At 39.3% G+C, this 15,364-nt stretch overlaps 1 protein-coding gene across 2 annotated transcripts in view; it reads right to left on the minus strand.

Moving 5' to 3' along the window:
- The window catches only part of Stard4 (StAR related lipid transfer domain containing 4), a 1,044,307-nt gene that overhangs the window by 279,519 nt on the left and 749,424 nt on the right, over window positions 1-15,364 (minus strand). Inside the window, exon 1 of one of the 2 annotated variants that reach the window (XM_051202354.1) lies at window positions 4,328-4,331. The exons of the other annotated variant lie outside the window; for it this stretch is intronic. The gene's annotated coding sequence lies outside the window, so the exon portion shown is untranslated. Of the gene's footprint in view, window positions 1-4,327; window positions 4,332-15,364 lie in introns of those variants that run through there. 2 annotated transcript variants of the gene reach the window in all.

Here is a 15,364-nt window from a genome sequence, read left to right on the forward strand (position 1 = left end):
GATGATTCAGCGTGAGAATTTTTCCCGCCCAGCCCATAATTTCCACATGACACATGAGGACACCATGCCTAGGAACACTGGCTCTTTGAAATAAGCTATAAAATGGACAGTTTGGCTTTCTCAGTGTTTTCTTATGAGTGCAAATCCTGGCCAAGTCACAACATGTTCTTACCAAAATTCTCCTGTACAACTAAAATGACAAGATATTCTTCTTTCTCTTCCTGTCATTAAATAGTAATGAAGTGTTGGTGATCTACTGTTATGGTTACAGTTATTGCTATGGCAACAGTCCTATATATTTCAAAAGGAGAAGAATCAGACTATTTCAGTTTATCACATCACTTAAGGTCCTCTGTCAGAAGCAAAGGTAAATTTCACTACTCTAAAACTATGTATTTTTATACCTACTGTGATTCAGTGCAGTATGGACTAATGTTTTATATTATATTCACAATAGCTTGTAAGGTGTGGCAGGCTGTTTTGTATCTCTGTAACAGGTACCCAAGATAATCAGTTTATAAAAATAAAAGGCTCTAGGGCTGGAGAGACAGCTTAGCAGGTGAGAGCACTGGCTGCTCTTACAGAGTCAGAGTTCCATTCCCAGCACACACATGGTGGCTCCAAGTCATTTTTCATTCCAATTCCAGGGAATTCTATTTCATCTTCTGCTCTCTGGGAGCACTACACACAAGGGGATAACAGAAATACATGCAGGCAGAACACTCATATGCATAAAATGAAATTACAAAATAAAAACAACTAAAACTAAGGTTTCAGATCATGGTCAGTTGGTCTGGCTGCTTTGGGCTTATGGCAGGGTGGTGCATCATGGCAGGAAGCATGGGGTAAGACATAGTCACTTACATCATGACCATAGCAAAGAGAAAGAAGAAAGATTATAGGGTCCCTGTCTTAAATAGGGTTTCTATTGCTGTGAAGAGACACCATGGCCACAGTAACTCTTATAAGGAAAAACTTTTAATTGGAGGGGGCTTATATTTTTCAGAGACTTTGTCCATTATCAACATGGTATGCATGCAGACATGGTCTGGAGAAGTAGCCTAAAGTCCTACATGTTAACTTGCAGGCAAGAGGAAGTGAACTGAGACACTAGGTGTGGCTTGAGCATATATGAGATTGCAAAGCCCACATCCACAGTGACACATTTCCTCCAACAAGGACACACCTCCTAATAGTGGCACTTCCTTTGGAGGCCATTTTCTTTTAAACCACTACAACCCATAATATCTTTTAAGGCCATGCATTTCTTAAATGATCTCTCTGTTAGATTCTTCCTGATAAAGTCTCTATATCTCCTAATAACAGCAGACTGGAACCAAATTTGTCATGTGGATCTTTGGGGCATGTTCTAGTTGCAAACTGTAGTACATGACATTTTAGAAATCCCTTTCACATATTTGTCCTTTCTGAACTTCATGAAACTATAGATTTATTGACAGGCACTATGAACTCCATTTTGTAAATAGAAAAATGGTGCACACTATTGCTTGCCTATCCAATGACTACTTGTAGCACCATTCCATTCCCATTGCTAACCAAATATTCACTGGGTTTGAGGGAAGGTGTCATTTCTCAACCCAAATAGGGATTTGTTTTTCTAGACTTTCCTAGGGATGCACTAAATAATCCACTACATGATCTGCCAGCATCATTATTCCTATGTTTTTCTTGTTTTTTTTGTTTAAAAAAGAAAAAACAAAAAACATCACAGATATTTCTGCTTTCCATTCTCATTCATGTATTACATGTGAATCTAAGAGTTAGAGCTACTGAAAACATACCAAAAGAAGAAGGGAAGGACAAGGAGAAGGGAGAGAGGAAGAGAAAGAGATAGGGAGGGAAAGAAAATGGAGAAAGAGAATTAAGGAGAAAAGAATAAGAAGGGGAAGAAAGATGGGGGAAGGAAGGAAGGAAGGAAAGAAGGAAAGAAAAGAAAGATGGTTAAAGATGGCTAATATGCCCCCTTACACTTGGCTCACAGTTTTCTTCTGAACTTTGTCATACTGAAAGCATTTATTAGTTTTAAATTTGTTCCAGTGCAGTCTTAAGGCCTTTTACATTTATTATTAGACTGTCTGGAAATGGAGATAATTTGACCACTTCCTTTACAATTTGTACATATGTGAGTGACATTTCTCATTGCTGTGACAAACTATTGTACAAAATACAGGTCAAAAACAACTCAAGGGAGTATGGTTTGTTTCAGTTTATATTTAAAGAGGGTGTTTTCCATCATGATTATAAAATCCTGGTGACAGGAGCATGAGGCAAGATTGTCACACTTGTGATGGTCAGTAAGTGAAGAGTGTTGAAGGCGGATACTCAGTTCACCTTTTCCTTTGTACTCAGCCCAGGAACTCAGCCCATGAAATTGTTTCACTCATGATTAAAGTAGGAATTCCCACCTATGTTAACCTAATATAAATGATTTCTCACAGGCATGTCCAGAAGTTGATGTCATCTAGATAAATCTTTACAGGTGTTACAAAGGCTTGCCTCCTAGGTGAGTCTAGGTCCTATCAAATTGAAAATCAATGTTTATCATCATATCATCCTTTCATTATTGATATCTCAATCTTATTGCTCTAGATAAGACTTTAAGGAATACAGTGAGTGAATGTAGAAAGTGGACATGCTTGTCTTATTATAGATTGTAGAGAAAGTACTCAGAGATTTCCTCTATTTGGTTTAATATTAATTAGATATATAAACCTTCTGTTGTGTTGAGATGCATTCATTCTACACCTGATTTATCCTGAGATTGTATGATAAAGGTTATTCAATGAGAATTTCTGCATCTGTTGAGATAATTGCATGATTTCTGTCCCTGAGTTCATTAATGTGAAATGTTAAATATATCATCGATCTATATATGTTGCATTGTTGAAATGAAGGCAACTTGTTCATGGTGAAGGATCTTTGGATGTGTATAGATTTTGTTTGCAAATGATCTCATGCTCATCAAAGTGACTAACTCATAACTGTTGCTTTGTTCTTATCCACTTGAAAAAATTATAGAAAACTTGTAAATAAATAACACCACACACAAAAATTAACCCAAAAATCTATACACTTCCAAATGGAAGCTTTCCATCAAGCTTTACACTTTCTGGATTGAATATAATTCATGCACATATCCACCATGCAAAACAAAAAGTACATGACAGAATTAAAACTGGAAAAACAATTATTTTATATCCTCTTTCATAATTGGTGTCTACTACCTACATTCAATCCTTCCTCATTCCCTTATATTTAGCCTTTCTTGTAATATTTTCTTTCTCTTATACTATACCCACATGTATATCAGTTTACATATATTTGTATGTTATTGGCTATTAGGGTGTCAAAAGTGGCTAACCTTGTAGTTATGCAGGATTGGAGCCCATGCTCTCAGGACGGCCTGGAACTGCAAGAAGCCATGTGGCACACACTTAAGAAAAGTTTACAGTCTGGTGTACCCTGTGTTCCAGGGTAATGTTTAATATAGTTCATGTCCTTCTTCAGTATGTGGAGGATCTCTCTCTTCAGGCCACATGCTGTGGGTTGGAGGAGGAGTGATTCAGTTATGACGATACCCCTGCTCAGCATGTTTTTATTTCTTCTCTTCAGCAGTGTTATAATTTCTTACCTAAATTCCTTCACTTCACAAATGTATCTCTATGATTGGATGGTTACACTAACTGAGGTTTCTGTGAAAGGTGAACATTGAAAACTCTGTTCTGCTACCTTGGAAATGTCACTTCTTGGATTTAGCCCTTTAAAAATATCCCACAGTCCATCAGTTCAAATTTACTACCCTCCTAATTTTTCTAACCAAGTGATTATTTAGTGTCCCTTGTGGCTCCCCAGCTTTACAATTCAATGACTAAACTCTATTTTGTCTGGATTTCCCTTCTCTATAAGATTTCTTTTGCTAACTTAACTAACCATATTCAATAGGCCTTCATGTGTAATTTAAGAGAATTTGATTAGAAGCCAAAATTCGTTTACTTTTTTCAGGTTCATTAACCATTTGTGCATGCATGAATTAAGTTATGGTGTTATTAGTCATCCAACAGATGTCCTAAAATCAATAACAAATTTTAAGGGGCCCAGAAAGGTGCTGCTTGATCCAACAGCTTGACAACTTGGAGAAAGACCATAGCATGCTCCATTCCACCGTATTTCCAATACATATTAACGAAGGCAGAGATTTTTCTCATACTTGTTGTCTCAGTTCATACTACTATAGAGTAACATCACCTAGCATCATAAACAACAACTATTCATTCGTCACAGTTACAGAGACCAGGATGATGAGGTCAGGATGCCAGCATGATAGAGTTATGGTAGATAGAGTTATGGTAGATAGAGTTATGTCCTCACATATCCTTCCCATAGTGTGTGAAGAAAGGTCCCATGCTTCTTTCTGTTTTATAAGAAAATTAAATACTATTGGGGAACTTCAGTCTTGTGATCTAATTTACATGTGCTCACACCTGAAAGATTCCACCTCCAAATAGCACCTCATTAAAGGTTAGGACATGAACAAAAATTAAGGGGTATTGAAACATGCTACACATTTAACAAATTAATACTTTTACATACATAAAGTAAACATGTTAAAATTATGCTCTCTGTGCAATAACAATGGTATTTGTAGACTATACTAACTTGCAACGCCCTTTAAAGTGCAATAACAGACCTGAGTTCAGCGCCATTTGGTTCCAATCTTGTCATCCAGTCTCTATTTGTATATACTTGTTTGAAGGCAAGGTCAAATTTCTAAATTTGATGGCCTTCATGAATGTGAGGCTTAAGCCAAATGTCCCTGTTTGACTCCAGTTATTTAGCAGCAAATTAGAATAAACTGCATACACAGTTACCAGTTTCTATTCATATCCAGGCTGCTCTACTCAGAAGCTCAACTGGTCAACTGAGATGGTTGTGTCAGTTCCAAGGGGACATGTACATGTGACCATTTTAGAACATTCTTGGAGGACTCTTACTAGTGAATTTATTGCACTGCCAGAGACTTAAGACCAAGAGAGTCCCAGGCAGTGCTTTGCCTCAGTGATGAAGTACCATGCTTTTCAGTAGGACTGAATTTATTAGATACTGACAATTGAGTTATACCCAAATTCCCACATTGAAGACAATGCTGTGATCCTTCACTGAATACATGTCTGGTTTATAGGATTAAGTGTCTTTCTGGTGTTTTGTCCAGAAGAATCTGATCAGAACACAGCTTGCTATAAAATTTAAAATTTAGCTCTTTCTTTCATGTCAACTATATTTAGACACAGTTGGCAGGCCATATGGATGTTTTTCTAATTCTTTATTTCTTTATTAAAAGAGAAAAGCACAGGCTAACACCAATGCTTTCAAATAGTGCAGATTTTAATGCTAACCATTTAGACGCTCTCAGGATGCCCCCAGCGCTCATTTGGCTATATGGAGAGAATAATCTTTTCTCTCTCAGTGGCACCTTGGATACACACCTGCCTGTTTTAAATCAGTCATACAAAAAAGGAGGTGCTGATGAATTTGGTGCTGTCTAGACAACTATACTACCACACAGTGTTGCTTTGTTGGTTGCCATGGTAATGAGCAAATAAGCTCTTACAGCCCTGCTAAATAATGGGTTGTGAATACTTCCTTTACAATAGGCAATTTTCCTTTCCTTGAAATGGGGATTGCTAAAAACAATCTAACTAAGGCCAAGACTTAGAATCACAGCACCCAGTACTGTTTCAGAATCCGAGATAAATGCCACACTTCAGCATTCCTTGTCAAAATAACTCATTTGCTCTGCCATTTTCATCAAAGAGTCTGTCATTAGGCAGTAGAGGGACCTGTGATAACAGAGCAGAGTCCTTTTCTTGTTCATGTTAGGATTTCTGTCATTCACTAACATTTGAATCCCGACTCTGCTTTGGCTCAGGACAGGTCTCTGAATCACACCACTAGATAAAGGCATTCTCTTCTTCAAAGAATGATAGCTTGGAGGATCAAAGCGAGGCTAACTACTCACTAGCGTATGGAATTTAAGGTGTTTCTGGAATATGTAAACATAGAAAATACAATGGTGAGTAGACATAGAAAGCACCAGGGTGGACAGGATATGCCATCTGAAGGAACACAGGAAGAATCCAATCCAAGTGGAGAAAGGAAACAAAAAGGGGGTGGGAGTGGGACACAGAGAACTCAATACTTCAGAAGAACAAGCAAGCAAGCAAGCAAACAAACAAACAAAGACTACACATTCCAGGCAGTTGAGAAAATGTGAGTGGGGTAGGAAAATTGGGTGTGGCTAGGTGGGGGACAGAAGTAAGAAGCAAATCTTAACCGACGGTTTCTAATCATGGAGAACCAATGGCCATTTTAAGCACAGGACTAACAATTTAGAAAAGCATTTCCACTTGCTGAGTGGACAATGAATTAGAAGATGCAAGAGGTGAGGCAGGAAGGTAAGCGTTTGTGTAAAAGTCAATAATTAGCAAAACTCAAGGTTCTTGTGGGTTGTTGCAACTCTTCACATCCATTGCAAGAACTGCCAGTGTTCCCCACTGTCCGTGCTCCCCATCTTACACACTTCAGAGCTGAAATCCATCTGGGCACAGAATCTGTTGAAGTACACATTTCTCATATACCCTCACAGTTAGATATGGTTATGGAATGTGTGCAGATTCAGGGTTTCCCCATTCCTCTCATCTCCCTTTCTACAGACTTGAAGATGAACGCATTCCAAAACAAAAGGAACTAACTTAGATGGTAAAGAGCAAGTCCAGTGTTAAGGAGGGAGCACAGAAGGCTGAAGTGGTTTGGACTCACTGTATCTTCCCCACACCATCTCAAATAGCCATTGGTCTCAGAGTATCTGTACCAGTGTCCTAAATAATATATGCTCAGGTCATTTAACAGCTAGATAATTTTTTCAATAAGCTGCCCACATTTGTTCTTCATGACAAGTTCCCTACCTATATGTAGCTTGTATCTATCTAGCTATTTGTCATTTATCATCTCTCTGTATATAGTCTTTTATCTATCTATCTATCTATTATCTATAACCCATTATTATTATTCATATTCTACCTTTCCATACATCTCTAATTTATTGACTATTATCTTCAATTTTCTTCTCTAGCTACTCTTCACTGAGTTGGGTTGCTTCTTTGAACTCTTCATAATTCTATCACTGCTTGTTGATCTGACTCAAGGTTCTGCTCTACATTTCTGCCTTTGATAGATTCATGACTTCATTCAGTGCAGGAGGTTTCCAATTTTATATTATACCCTGATCTTTATCTAGACTCATGCCTTCATGCTTGCAGCATTTGTCTCTAGCCATCATTTTCAACTGTCTTAGGGTTTCTATTCCTGCAATGAAACACCATGATCAAAAAGCAAGTTGTGGAGGAAAGGGATTATTTGTCTTACACTTCAACATTGCTTTCATCATCAAAGGAAGTCAGAACGGGAACTCAAACAGGGCAGAATCCTGGAGGAGGGGGTTATGTAGAGACAATGGAGGGGTTCTGCTTACTGGCTTGCTCCCCATGACTTTCTCAGAGTGCTTTCTTATAGAACCCAAGATCACCAGCCCAGGGATGACACCACCCACCATGGGCTGGGTCCTCCCCCACTCATCATTAATTGGGAGGCATTTCCTCAACTGAGGCTCCTTTCTCTCTGATGACTCTAGCTTGTGTCAAGTTGACACAAAACCAGCCAGTACACCAACTTCTGTCCAGAGATGGACTTGTTACAACCTTCCCTTACCCACAAGATTCAGTTCCTCCGGCTTGTTTTCTTTCTAAGGCTTTGTCATATTTCTTCCTCATCTGTGAGCCCTAGAATCTTGTGAAAACTTTAACTGCTCTGACCCAACCACACTCCCTCCTTCTCTTATGTCCAACCTTTCTCCGAGTCCTGTTGTTTGTGTTCATTTCAAGTAACAATGATTTCCTTCCCATAATTGTCACTGCTATTCAATTCAGTCCTTTGAGTAGGGTCCTGCTTCCTTCTCTTCCTGCATTACCTGTCCTGTATATGGTACTGCAAACATTCTCCCCACCCCCTTTAGGCACTAAAGACAGCTTATCACATCACTCTCCAACTTGATTCCTAAGAGAGATGGTGATAGGTACAAAGAACAAGGACTTTAGAATTTGACAGCACCTGGCCTGGGTTTCTAATCATAATGACTAGGTTTGTAATCTGGAGCAGATTTCTTTACCATTTGAAACTTAAATAGTCACATTTAAGAATAATAAGACTTCCTATCTGGAATGTAATGTGAGATTCCAGAGATATAAGTTCCTATCACTACAGTAGCTGATACACAAAGTTACCATTAGACACTATTGGCATCTGGATCACTATAGTAAAGAGCTCTGCTTATAGGGTCTAAGTTATGGTTCCTCTGGTTAGACCAACTGCACTCAGCTCTACCTCTGTGCCTAGAATATACATCTTATTTTTCAAAGTGAGTTATTGATGTCATATTTAAAGTTTGGAGTTCTCGGTTCCAGTTTCATATTATCAATGACTGATTTTGTTTGAGAGGATCATATTATTTTACTAGCAAATCCACAATTATTTCTTAGATAAAATACATTCTATGACTCAATACAAATAAGACATTGAAATAGTCTAACCAAGTATTAAGATTAAGGGCTTCAGCCCTAGTCCCTACTTCACATGACCTGTCAGATCTACATGACCCCAACTGGATGGCATTCCCCTACATATGGAACTGGGGTGGGGGATGGGAGGGGAGGGTGGTTAGAGTGCATGTGAGAGGGCAGAGAGGGTAAAAGGGAGGGAAGAAGGGAGGGAGGAAAGGAGAGAGGGAGGGAATTGGAATCGACATGTAAAATAATAAATTAAATTTAAAAAAAAAATGCTTTGACTCCAAAATTTAAGTTCAAGGACAAGTTACTGGGGAAAAGGATTTCTATTTTTGTTTCCACAGAAAATGAAAAGCTGTGGATTCCTTCCAGACTAATGTGGTTTGATCAAGCCAGACCACCTGAAACAGAGTACTAGGTGATCCTACATTCAAAACAGCTGGACAAAGCAGCCTTACAGACTACAGCCAGGATTTCCCCCATGACAGTGCCCCTTACCAGCAGGAAGTAGTTTGGAAAGAACGACGCCCAAATTCCCAAATATTGTGTATAAATGTTTGTTTTCATTTAATTGGACTTTGTTATATAAAATAAATTAAAAAAAAAAAAAAGATTAAGGGCTTCAGGATCCAAACACCGAGGCTTAAATTTTGGTCACTCAGTCACCTCGAGAAAATTGCTGTGCCTCTCTGAGCCTTGAGCCATCATTTCTGAAGAAGATATAAGAGGAGTCTCATCTCCAGGTTTCTGTGACTAGAAAAATCTATATGATAAAGCCAAAGCAAAGATAATATATGAGTTACCCATCTTTGCTGTGACAAAATCCCAGACAAAAGAGGCTTGAGAAAGGAAAGATTCACTGTGGTTAACAGTCCCAGGTCATTCCGTCTGTAATGTTTGAAAAGCATGGTGGCAAGAGTAACAGGTGGCTGGTCACATGACATCCACTCTCCAGACACAGGGAAAACTGAATGTTCCTGCTCAGCTTCCTTTCTCTTTAGTATTCAGTCAGGGACTCCAGTCCACACAACAGTACCACCCACATATAGGGTGGGTTTTCCCACTTCAGTTAACCTCATCAAGATAGTCCGTCACTGACAGGCCAAAGACTGGTTTCTACAGCGTGTCTAAATCCCACCCAGCTGACAGTCGGTATTAACTATCACAGAGTGTGATGGATCTTCTTGGGAAATACTTGTTAAAATTCACAGACTTCAGGTACCAAAAATGGTTATTTCCTCAAGAAACCTGATTTTTAACATTAGTATTAAAAATGATAATACGTGGCACCCCAAGAAAGGAAGAACTACAGATGGTACAAGGATGTGTTTCCCAGGAACCAGGCATGGGAGAGGCAGGCACAAGTTGATGAAGCACAGAATGGGTTTAGGACAGAAAAACTCTTCGCTGTAGTACTGTAATGGTGGATACTGCTCCTGAACTCATCCAAACCCATAGGCTATGTGTCATAGAAGGTGACCGCTAGTGTAAACCATAGACTTTAGTTAAAATAATATAGCAGTAGTAACTCATCAACTCTAGTAAATGCAGCACACTAAAACAAGCATCAAACCCAGAAGAACTTTGGAGGGAGAAATCTTCCATGTGGAGACTATAGGCTTTACATTGTGGTTTCCTATAAACAAAATAGTCCATTATTACACAAAGTGAAATTAAAAAAAAAAAAACTAAAACCTTGAACAGAAGTAAACAGTAAGTCATTGCTGCTATTACTATTTCTAACTAGGGTATGAAGAAAGGAGGGTAGGAAAAGGCCACAAAAGGTATTTGCTCCCTATGCAGACTTGTGACGTTTTTATGATTACTATGAGTCTATGTGTGTTTCTCCGCATCTCTCTGAGGTCAGGCTCCCATGTGCAAGCTGCTCTTCTCTCCTGGGATGCTCCCCTGCACATGACTTAGTCACTAACGCTCTAACTCTTCATAGCTGTGCCTGCTGTTTACTAGGGAACTGAAGACATGGAATAGCCAATTAAATAGTACATATCCAGTGTCTTTGGGAAAGCTACACAGGAAACAGATAGTGTTTGTATCTCACACCTCTGGGGATGCTTCACACACTGAAAGTCAGAGATGACCCTCCCCATCTCCATCCCCAATTCTCAAAGAATTAAAAGCAAAACTCCAAGCCACACAGTAACTCAAATCAAAAAAAAAAAAAAATATAGTTTCAAGTGTAGAAAAACTGTCTTCAGGCTAACTATGTATGCAAGAGACATGTCACAAAGCCTTTGAAAATTCAGATAGACTAGTTAACGCACTGGGCAGGGCAGAGGGAGCTCAGCAATTCTTCATGCAAAGACTATTAAAGTTCACATGCCAAGCCCACCCAGAACATGAGAGCCTCTCACTGGCTCTGTTAGGCAGCATCTTGCAGGATGCTAGATGCCAATGAACCATGAGGTGAGCAGCTCCTGGTGAGGAATGGGAGTGCACTGAGGCATCAGAGCCTGAAGCTCAACAGATTTGACCAGGAAATCTCTAAAATTCTTTGAGTCCCTATGACTTCAAATTTCTTTTCTTTTCTTTCTTTCTTTTTTTTTTCTTTGTACCCCTGGCTATCAATGAACTCACTTTGTAGACCAGGCTAGCCTCAGATCCACCTACCTTTTTCTCCCAAGTACTGGGATTGCCTAGCTAATCTAGCTTTCTTTAAGGCTAAAATCTTACAAGAAAAAAAAAAACATTTTATTCAATTAATTTACGTCTATCCATCTCTGAGTTTCTATTTTCATTTGCATAAGTGAATGTAAGAGTGAATAATAAAACAGAAGACATAATGAATACTTTGCAGATAAGGGCAGAGCCTTTCTGATTCACATCCCCATTATTGTCTCCTCTGCCTACTGCCAAAAACAACTGCTGTTATTATTCTGCATGGGTTCTTCCATTTTTTCTCAAACTCAGATATCCAGAGAGAATAGGTGTTTTTTTTTTCCATAAATGGTCTTATACATTTGTCTTGTTCTCCTTGTAACAGCTACGCCTTACTCTACAGTGTAAAAAGCTGTTGTTTATTCATCCATATCCCAATAGGTACTACTCCAGTCACTGCATTTTTTTTACTAATACAAACAATGATAAAACTAATACCCTGTGGCAAATAAGTGGGTGCATTTTTCTAAGGTGGATACTAACAAGTGGAATTACTGAGGTAATTCATTAGTGTTTGTTTTAATAGCTATTACCAAATTGTTCCAGTCATTGTCCATGCCAAATTGCATGCCCATATAGAGTACATGTTCATAGGGTCATGAGCAACAATGGTTCAAAGCGCCAGGTCTGAAGACAAACTGCATGCCAACACTTACTAGTTCTGGGACCTTGGTCAAGACTATATTTTCATGCCTCAGCTTCCATAAATACAGAATGACAGCACAGTGTTTCCTCATTGTAAGTTGTTCTGGGGGCTCCTGAAACACACTCTTTTGATCAATACCACCTTTCCTGACTTCTCACTGAGTTTCGAACTTTTAGTTCCACCTCCAAATCCCTCTGTGAATCAGGATTTTTCCAGTCCCAGAAGTTAAATGCCTGCTGGGCTCATTGACCTCACACTTGTGTGCTTCTCTCTGATGTGAAGCCAGCAGGGCCCTGGGTGACAGGCCACCAGTGACTGTTTGTATAACAGTCTGATGGCTAATGTCAACGGCTGAGTGCAAACTACACCATCTAATGTCAACTAATGTCAACAGCTGAGTGCAAACTACACCATCTAAGAAGCTTCAGGGAATTTGAAGACATTCTTGGAAGAGACTGATTTCATTAATATTTAAAAAGTGAAATATTTCCACCCTGATCCCAGGTGTAAGACCATTCCTATGGGTTACAGGACCAGGGTAAATAGCACAAAACCAACCTCCCCCCAAAGTGCTTTTTTATGCCTGTGTAATAGGGTAAAAATGAACAAGCATAAAAGTCAACCTGGAGGGGAAAAGGAAATTGAAATAACTTGGTAGCTGCAGGATGGAACTTTCCTCTGTTACTGGAAAGGGCCTCAGAATTGAACAGACATGAGTGAATACAAGGTTAGTTAACCCTGAAACCAACTTGTGAGTCTCCCAGCCTCCTGTTCCTGCTTCTCTGCCACTAAAGGAAGGGGAGCCAGAGGGAAAAATCTGGGTGTCTCCATGAAGAATGCTGTCTTCCTATGGTGTCCTATATAGGCAAGTATCTCAAAGATACCAGGTCTAGCTATTTTCATGGGGGTCATTTAAATAGTAACTGGGTTCTTCTAGGCAAATTTTTATAGAAAAGAACACTGTATCAAGAGAGATAGATCACACATAAGACAGTATTTTGTGACACAGTTCAATGTCCTTTCCACATGTATGTCTCTCTCTTTAGCATACATAAAAAGGCAACTAAGCAAACCAACTCCCACCCTTATGCCAAAGCATGTAAATCATGAATTCCTTCTCAATCAGTTGCTTTGTACTTTAGTCTGAATCAACACAGCTGTTGGTTAAGAGCAAAGGTTGGGACTATCACCAGTATTGACTTGATTCCAATTCCCATGCTCTGAACTTCTACTTAAAGACTTGACCACTAGGCAAGACTGGGTTATGAAAATAATTCCCACTTTGTACTGAGCCATCCAAGTTTACCTTTTGTAGTATATTAAAACTTAATACATCTTTCATGGTTTTGGTGACACATCCAAGAGCCACTGAACAAACTACTAAAGCTCAAGATTCACTTCTTCCCAGCTTCTTTTTGACATAGAAAATAAGGTTTCCTGATGGACCAACTGGTCTACCAATTACTCAGATTTTTCCACATGGAGTTGTGATCTATTCTATGCTGAATTGGTTTTATACAAGCTTAGTATTTCTTGATTTTACATTGCCTTTTTCACTATTTCTTAACTTTAACTTGCTTTTTTCTTTATGCTTCAATTTACTCTTGTCATTTTTGCCTCAGATTTTAGTTTATGGAAATATGCTAGTTAAATATCATTGCATCATGGCAAAACACAGCTGTAGTAGGAAGTTTCTGCAAAATTTAAAGCTTATCTATTCATTTCACAAATGGTAGCTGGAATAAACATTCTGTTGGGAAACTGGGCAGGAAGTGAGGACAGGAAGTGTAGGAGTCATGACCTGTCACTCCCATATGTAAGGCTTACTGTATAGAACTGGCTTTACTGTGATCACAAGTGGCACACATTACAGACAAGAGGACAGTCAGGAGCCAAACAGGCTCTCAAGTCCACACTTAGACTCTCCTGCCTCTGAACTACTGTAGTGTTAGTGCCATATAGCTTAACACTGAGTGGAAAGTGGAGCATTCCCAATTAATGCTCCTTGAACCTCATAGCTTCTTGAATATGGCCAGTGTTTAATTCTTAGTCTGGCCTCAGCCAGGGTTAGGAATACTGGGGTCAGAGGAAGTAATAAAATATCTGACTGATGACAAATTTATCTTTCTCAGGACAAAGGAATTTCTTATCTCTGCCTCCTACTTCTGCTCTCCCCTCTCTTCCTGGCAGAAATATCTTTTTTTCCTTAACATCCCATCTCTGCCTATCTAGCTGAGTTCCCTCCCACCAAGTTCAGAACACCTGGGCCACCCAGGAGAGTTTCATTTTATACATCCTAGAAACATCTGTGTCCATATTTTGCCTGGGATGAACCGGAAAACTCTCACTATTGAGCACTGACAAAATAGAAAACATTCACATGGCTTTGAGAGCTAGGAGTGATCATAATTATGAAAGTTGATTCATTCCTTTCTTACATATTGAAAATGGGAATAAACCAGCCAAATATCTTACCCCGAATAAAAGTTAAAAAGCTTAAACTGTCTGATTTCTTCAGACAAGTTTCTGCCATTGTTACTGCAAAATGCTCTCCATATTCATTTAACATATACATTTGTAGAGCATCAGCTATCACCAGGAGTACTCAGAGCATTTCCATGTCACAGTGATTCTTACTAAAAATTCCTGTCTTCATTCCCATTCCCCATCAAGAAAGCTGAAGTAGAGTGAAAAACTTCACATAAACAATATGTCAAAGACCAAGCCATGGACCTACCACTATCATTTTGTTAAATGGACATGGTATCAACTTGTCCTCTTGTCTTGCCTATCTACCCATAGATGAGCTCACACACCTCTTTGGAGAAGTTTCTTTCTACAGTGGGTCATGGTGGACACAGAAGCACACAACTAATCAAAGTGTGTCGGGCAGGGGTGAGGGGAAGGAGAGTAATAAATGTCTATAGAGTACTCAAACACAAAATGAGGCATCCCTACTGCAACCCATCACTCCAAGGCTCAGGGACCACTTTAGAAGAAGGAGTAGAAAGTCTGTAAGAGATAGAATATGGGAGGACTGGAGTGAAGCACTGTCTTCAGGACACGAAAGGACTCCTGCCCTCATGAACCCATAGCACATGCCTGCATGTGATCAAGCCAGGCAACACACAGTGTATAATGTGGAGGGACTGACTCACAAGCCTCCATCCCCAGCTATGGAGATATAGACAAGTGATGGCTTCTGAGGAAGGAGAGACATTTTTTTCCTTTAAGGATGTGTCCCTCTGATAGGCTGCCATTGCTTCAAGGGAAGATCCCATACTCAAATTATACCTTGTGGGGCATTGTTTTTTTAAAGAGAAAGAAAAGGAGACATGAAGATGAGAGGGGTTAGGTGGGGTCTGAGAAGAGTTAAGGAGCAGAGAGGGAATGAACATAACAAAAT

This window comes from Phodopus roborovskii, unplaced genomic scaffold, assembly GCF_943737965.1.
Source record: "Phodopus roborovskii unplaced genomic scaffold, PHOROB, whole genome shotgun sequence".
Classification (NCBI taxonomy): Eukaryota; Metazoa; Chordata; class Mammalia; order Rodentia; family Cricetidae; genus Phodopus; species Phodopus roborovskii.